General features: G+C 65.1%; 1 long non-coding RNA gene across 1 annotated transcript; it reads left to right on the top strand.

Annotated features, from left to right (window-relative positions):
* Positions 1-388: 388 nt before the first annotated feature.
* LOC308186774 lies at positions 389-2256 on the top strand. The gene is made up of 4 exons (XR_013944289.1): positions 389-556; positions 1029-1148; positions 1657-1737; positions 2152-2256. It is a non-coding gene; the product is annotated as an uncharacterized lncRNA (long non-coding RNA).
* The last annotated feature ends 4224 nt before the right edge of the window (positions 2257-6480 follow it).

The raw sequence follows: 6480 nt of genomic DNA, 5'->3' as shown, positions 1-6480 counted from the left end.
CGTTCATTTGTGAGTGCAGGAAAAGGTCTGCAGTCCTAGGTGGTCAGCTAAACCGAGTGTCCTGCTGGTGTACTGCTGGTATTTGTTTTCTGCTTTCATGCTCAGCTTCTCTCTGCTTTGTGTGATATTTGCCTTGCAGTTTGCTTTCTGTTGTTTCATCTTCTGCTGGGTGGCAGGGAGATGTGTTGTTGTTTGAAGGCAAGTCATTGTTCACGGTGTAAACAGTGGCGGGATGGGCAAAAGGAGATGCTGCATTCATTGCCTGTGCAGGTTATCTGCCTTACCTACCAATGCTCTTCGTGCATTGTGGCCAAAGTTTTAAACTGCCATGTTACTGATGATCCTCCTCTTCCTCTAGCTACACTGCCAAGTGTATCAAATCACGATGATTTGAAAGTGGCTCAGATGTCACTGCAGCAAAACAAACTTTCTGTCCAGTCCAATGCCTCTCCATAGCTAAGGGGGGTGACGAAAGTGGAAAACTCGGAAAATGTCCCAAGCCCTACACACCCTCCAGTTGTAATCAATGCTGCAGATGATGATGAAGATGACGATGGTGAGCATGCTTTGGTTCTTGGAAGGACTTTGTGCTGTAAATGAATGTATAAATCACAGATGAGCTGAGGTCTGACTAGCGATAGGGCAGGCAGTCTGGTCAGCTCGCTGGTGGCTTTGTCTGGCGGTCAGTGGACAGAACCTGAAATGCTGGAGGAAAGCTTAGAACCACTCTTGGCTTTAGCTGGTCTGTTGTGTAAAGCTCTATGTGAAAGTAGGAGGGAAATTCCTTTTTCTTCTGTCTGAAGAGTAATATGTTGTGTAGTAGTTAAAGCTGCAGAGAGAATCTAGAGTCCGAGATGTTTTGTCCTAGTGTAGTCTCCTTACGAGTTCATCAGGTCAGCGTAGCTGTATTAAAAAAAAAGAAAAAAAAAGCTTTTTTATATGAGCCATGGACTGGAGTGTCATCGCATGAGCTACATAATCATGAACAATCTGGTCTATGCATAGCTGAACAGATTTTTCCCCTTCAGACCAGCTTTCTGAGGCAGGAGAAGAAACTAAAACTCCCATCCAGCAACCAGCTGAGGAAGGCCAAAATGGATTACGGATGATTTCCACTCGGAAAGCCAGTGCTACTACTGCTAAGCAAGGTATTCCGGCACCTGTAGTAGGATAAATCGGAAGGAGAACTTGCCAATGAACTCGAAAGCAATGTGGCGTAAAAACACAACAGAATGTAGGGGTGCTGAATGGACTCGGTTATTTCCATGATCTCATTTCTCCCTAATAGCATCATGTGCCCATTGGGTCAGAAAGTTGAACTGCTTTTCTTTCCTTTTGGAGAACAAAACAGGGCCACAGCATGGAGTTTAAATGGCTGCACGTGCAGCCTGGCAACCACTGTTGAAAGCCATATCTAACGATAGAGGGATCTAATATCGTGTCAATGGATTAAAATTAAAACTACAATTTTTACCCTGAAGGGGGAAAGGAGGGGCAAAATGCCATTGATTCTACGGTTCTTTCAGTTGTGAGGAGTGTTGACGGGGTTTATTGTAAATGCTTCTGAAAGTTCCTGAGCACTAAGAAGCCTGAGGATCTGTGGTCCTCAGTGAGTGCCTCTAAGCCTTAGTCTCATTAAGTGTTTTCTGTTTTCAGAGGACGGTCTGAATTTTGGAATAAAAACACTTGAAGAAATCAAATCGCAGAAAATGAAGGAAAAAACTAAGAGACACGGTGGTGAGTTAATATTCCCTACTTTCTTACCCTGTTCACCTTCATCCCGTTTGACGTTCTTTTTTAAAAAAGAAATTCTTCCAGTAATACCGGGTAGCTGGCTATGCTTTGGTGAATCCAACTATTTGCCAAAGAAGTGAAATTTGATTGGCTTCAGAATGGCAGGTGATGGTGGCTGGGAGCTGCTTGAGGGAGAGACTTCCATTTTTAGCTGGGGGCATCGAGCAACCTGATTCTCAGCCAGCTGGTATTCTAGATGGGAATTGCAAGGGCAACCAGAGGCAAATTAGTCACCTCTCTTATTTACATGCTCTGGTCACTGTATGTTTGACAGTAACGGATAATTAAAGTTCTGTGTTCTTTGCGATAGTTTGTTATGTTTGGTAAACTTCCTTATGTTTTGCTTGCTCTGAACAGAAGGTCCTTCAAGATCTTCTCTTCCTCCCGTCGATTCTATGATTTTTCCTGCTCCGGAAAAGGAAAATGTCCGGGCAGGGGTGAGAACTGTGACGCCGTCTACAGAGGAAGGTAATAATTAATGCTTTTGTTTTGATTTCATTCCTCCTAAACTGGAAGGTTAAAACAGGAGCTCCGGAGCTCCCGGGGTCCCGCCAGGGGTCACCGGGGTGGGTCCTCGGGGGCACCTGGGGGCTTGCCGGGGGTCACCGGGGTTTGTACTCGGGGGCGCCTGGGGCTTGCCGGGGGTCACCGGGGTGGGTGCTCGGGGGCGCCTGGGGTCCCGGCGGGGGTCACCGGGGTGGGTCCTCGGGGGCGCCCGGGGGCTTGCCCGTGGTTACTGGGGTGGGTCCTAGGGGGCGCCCGGGGTTTTCCAGGGGTCACCGGTATGGGTCCTTGGGGGTGCCCGGGGGCTTGCCGGGGGTCACCGGGGTGGGTCCTCGGGGACGCACGTGGGCTTGCCGCGGGTCACCAGCGTGGATCCAAGGGGGTGCCCGGGTGCTTGCCGGGGGTCACCGGGGTGGGTCATTGGAGGCGGCCGGGGGCTTGCCGGGGGTCACCGGGGTGGGTCCTCGGGGGCGCCCATGGTCCCGCCGGGGGTCACCGGGGTGGGTCCTCGGAGACGCCCGGGGGCTTGCCATAGGTCACCGGGGAGGGTACTCGGGGGCGCCCAGGGTCCCGCCGGGGTTTACCGGAGTGGGTCCTAGGGGGCACCTGGGGCTTGGCGGGGCTCACCGGGGTGGGTCCTCAGAGGCGCCCGGGGGCTTGGCGGGGGTCACCGGGGAGGGTCCTCGGAGGCGCCCGGGGGCTTGCCGGGGGTCACCGGGATTGGGTCCTCGGGGGCGCCCGGGGGCTTGCCGGGGGTCACCGGGGTGGGTCCTCGGGGCTCCTGGGGTGCCGCCGGGGGTCACCGGGGTGCGTCCTTGGGGGCTCCCGGGGGCCTGCCGGGGGTCACCGGGGTGGGTCCTCGGGGGCTCTCGGGGCCTTGTCGGCGGTCACCGGGGTATGTCCTCGGGGGCGCCCCGGGGCTTGTTGGGGGTCTCCGGGGTGGGTCCTCGGGGGCACCAGGGGTCCCTCTGGGGGTCACCGGGGTGGGTCCTCGGGGGCGCCAGGGGTCCCTCCGGGGGTCACCGGGGTGGGTCCTCGGGGGCGCCCGGGGACTTGCCATGGGTCACCGGGGTGGGTCCTCCGGGGCGCCCAGGGTCCCGCCGGGGGTCACCGGGGTGGGTCCTCGGGGGCGCCCGGGGTCCCTCCGGGGGTCACCTGGATAGGTCCTCAGGGGCGCCTGGGGTTTGCCGGGGGTCACCAGGGTAGGTCCTCTGGGGCGTCCGGGTGCTTGCCGGGGGTCACCGGGGTGGGTCCTCGGGGGCGCCCGGGGGATTGCCGGGGGTAACCGGGGTGGGTCCACAGAGGTGCCCGGGGGCTTGCCGGGGGTCACCGGGGTGGGTCCTCGGGGGTGCCCAGGGTCCCACCAGATGTCAGCAGGAGTGGGTCCTCGGGGGCGCTCGCGGTCCCGCCGGGGGTCACCGGGGTTGGTATTCGGCGGCGCCTGGGGGCTTGCCGGGGGTGACTGGGGTGGGTCCTCGGGGGCCCCCGGGGTCCCACCGGGGGTCACCGGGGTGGGTCCTCGGGGGCACCCGGGGCTTGCCGGGGGTCACCGGGGTGGGTCCTCGGGGGCGCCCGGGGGCTTGCCGGGGGTCACCGGGGTGGGTCCTCGGGGCTCCTGGGGTGCCGCCGGGGGTCACCGGGGTGCGTCCTTGGGGGCTCCCGGGGGCCTGCCGGGGGTCACCGGGGTGGGTCCTCGGGGGCTCTCGGGGCCTTGTCGGCGGTCACCGGGGTATGTCCTCGGGGGCGCCCCGGGGCTTGTTGGGGGTCTCCGGGGTGGGTCCTCGGGGGCACCAGGGGTCCCTCCGGGGGTCACCGGGGTGGGTCCTCGGGGGCGCCAGGGGTCCCTCCGGGGGTCACCGGGGTGGGTCCTCGGGGGCGCCCGGGGACTTGCCATGGGTCACCGGGGTGGGTCCTCCGGGGCGCCCAGGGTCCCGCCGGGGGTCACCGGGGTGGGTCCTCGGGGGCGCCCGGGGTCCCTCCGGGGGTCACCTGGATAGGTCCTCAGGGGCGCCTGGGGTTTGCCGGGGGTCACCAGGGTAGGTCCTCTGGGGCGTCCGGGTGCTTGCCGGGGGTCACCGGGGTGGGTCCTCGGGGGCGCCCGGGGGATTGCCGGGGGTAACCGGGGTGGGTCCACAGAGGTGCCCGGGGGCTTGCCGGGGGTCACCGGGGTGGGTCCTCGGGGGTGCCCAGGGTCCCACCAGATGTCAGCAGGAGTGGGTCCTCGGGGGCGCTCGCGGTCCCGCCGGGGGTCACCGGGGTTGGTATTCGGCGGCGCCTGGGGGCTTGCTGGGGGTGACTGGGGTGGGTCCTCGGGGGCCCCCGGGGTCCCACCGGGGGTCACCGGGGTGGGTCCTCGGGGGCACCCGGGGCTTGCCGGGGGTCACCGGGGTGGGTCCTCGGGGGCGCCCGGGGGCTTCCCGGGGGTCACGGGGGTGGATCATCCGGGGCGCCCGGGGGCTTCCCGGGTGTCACCGGGGTGGGTCCTCAGGGGCTCCCGGGGTCCCACCAGGGTTCACTGGGGTGGGTCCTTGGGGGCGCCCGGGGCTTGCCGGGGGTCACCGGGGTGGGTCCTCGGGGGCACCTGGGGGCTTGCCGTGGGTCACTGGGGTGGGTTCTCGGGGGCTCCCAGGGGCTTGCTGGGGGTCAGCGGGGTGGGTCCTCGGGGGCGCCCAGGGTCCCACCAGATGTCAGCGGGGGAGGGTCCTCCGGGGCGCTCGGGGTCCCACCGGGGGTCACTGGGGTTGGTACTCGGGTTCGCCTGGGGGCTTGGGGGGTGACTGTGGTGGGTCCTCGGGGGCGCCCGGGGTCCCACCGGGGGTCACCAGGGTGGGTCCTTGGGGTCACCGGGGTCCCGCCGGGGGTCACTGGGGTGAGTCCTCGGAGGCGCCCAGGGGCTTCAAGGGGGTCACTGGGGTGGGCCCTCGGGGGCGCCCGGAGGCTTGCCAGGGGTCAACGGGGTGGGTCCTCGGGGGCGCCCGGGGTCCCGCCGGGGGTCTCCAGGGTGGGTACTCGGGGGCGCCCGGGGGCTTGCCATAGGTCACCGGGGAGGGTCCTCGGGGGCGCCCGGGGGCTTGCCAGGGGTCACCGGGGAGGGTACTCGGGGTCGCCCGGGGGCTTGCCGGTGGTCACTGGTGTGGGTCGACGGGGGCGCCTGGGGTCCCGCCGGGGGTCACCGGGGTGGGTCCTCGGAGGCAGCTGGGGGTTTGCAGGGGGTCACCGGGGTGGGTCCTCTAAGGCGCCCGGGGGCTTGGCGGGGGTCACCGGAGTGGGTCCTCGGGGGCGCCCGGGGTGCCCCCGGGGGTCACCGGGGTGGGTCCTTGGGGGCTCCCGGGGGCCTGCCGGGGGTCACCGGGGTGGGTCCTCGGGGGCGCCCGGGGGCTTGCCCGTGGTTACCGGGGTGGGTTCTAGGGGGCGCCCGCGGGCATGTCGGGGGTCCCCGGGGTGGGTCCTCGGGGGCACCCAGGGGCTTGTCGGGGGTCTCCGGGGTGGGTCCTCGGAGGCGCCAGGGGTCCCTCCGGGGGTCACCGGGGTGGGTCCTCGGGGGCGCCCGGGGACTTGCCATGGGTCACCGGGGTGGGTCCTCCGGGGCGCCCAGGGTCCCGCCGGGGGTCACCGGTGTGGGTCCTCGGGGGCGCCCGGGGTCCCTCCGGGGGTCACCGGGATAGGTCCTCAGGGGCGCCCGGGGTTTGCCGGGGGTCACCAGGGTAGGTCCTCTGGGGCGTCCAGGGGCTTGCCGGGGGTCACTGGGATGGGTCCTCGGGGACGCCCGGGGGATTGCCGGGGGTAACCGGGGTGGGCCCACGGAGGTGCCCGGGGGCTTGCCTGGGGTCACCGGGGTGGTTCCCGGTGACTCCAGAGAATCCACTGGCACCACTGGGGACCCACCCCGGTGACCCCAGAGAGTCCACTGGCAGCACTGGGGACCCACCCCGGACACTCCAGAGAGTCTACAGGCACCACTGCGGACCCACCCCGGTGACTCCAGAGAGACATCTGGAACCTATGTGGACCCACCCCGGTGACTCCAGAGAGTCCACTTGCACCACTGGGGACCCACCCATGTGACCCCAGAGAGTGCACTGGCACCACAGGGTACCCACCCCGTTTACTCCAGAGAGTCCACTGGCACCTCTGGGGACCCACCCCGGTGACTCCAGAGAGTCCACTGGCACCACGGGGGAC

The sequence above is a fragment of the Anser brachyrhynchus genome (genome assembly GCF_964034855.1).
Source record: "Anser brachyrhynchus genome assembly, contig: SCAFFOLD_180, whole genome shotgun sequence".
Lineage (NCBI taxonomy): Eukaryota > Metazoa > Chordata > Aves > Anseriformes > Anatidae > Anser > Anser brachyrhynchus.
This window is presented reverse-complemented; position numbering and strand designations above follow the sequence as displayed.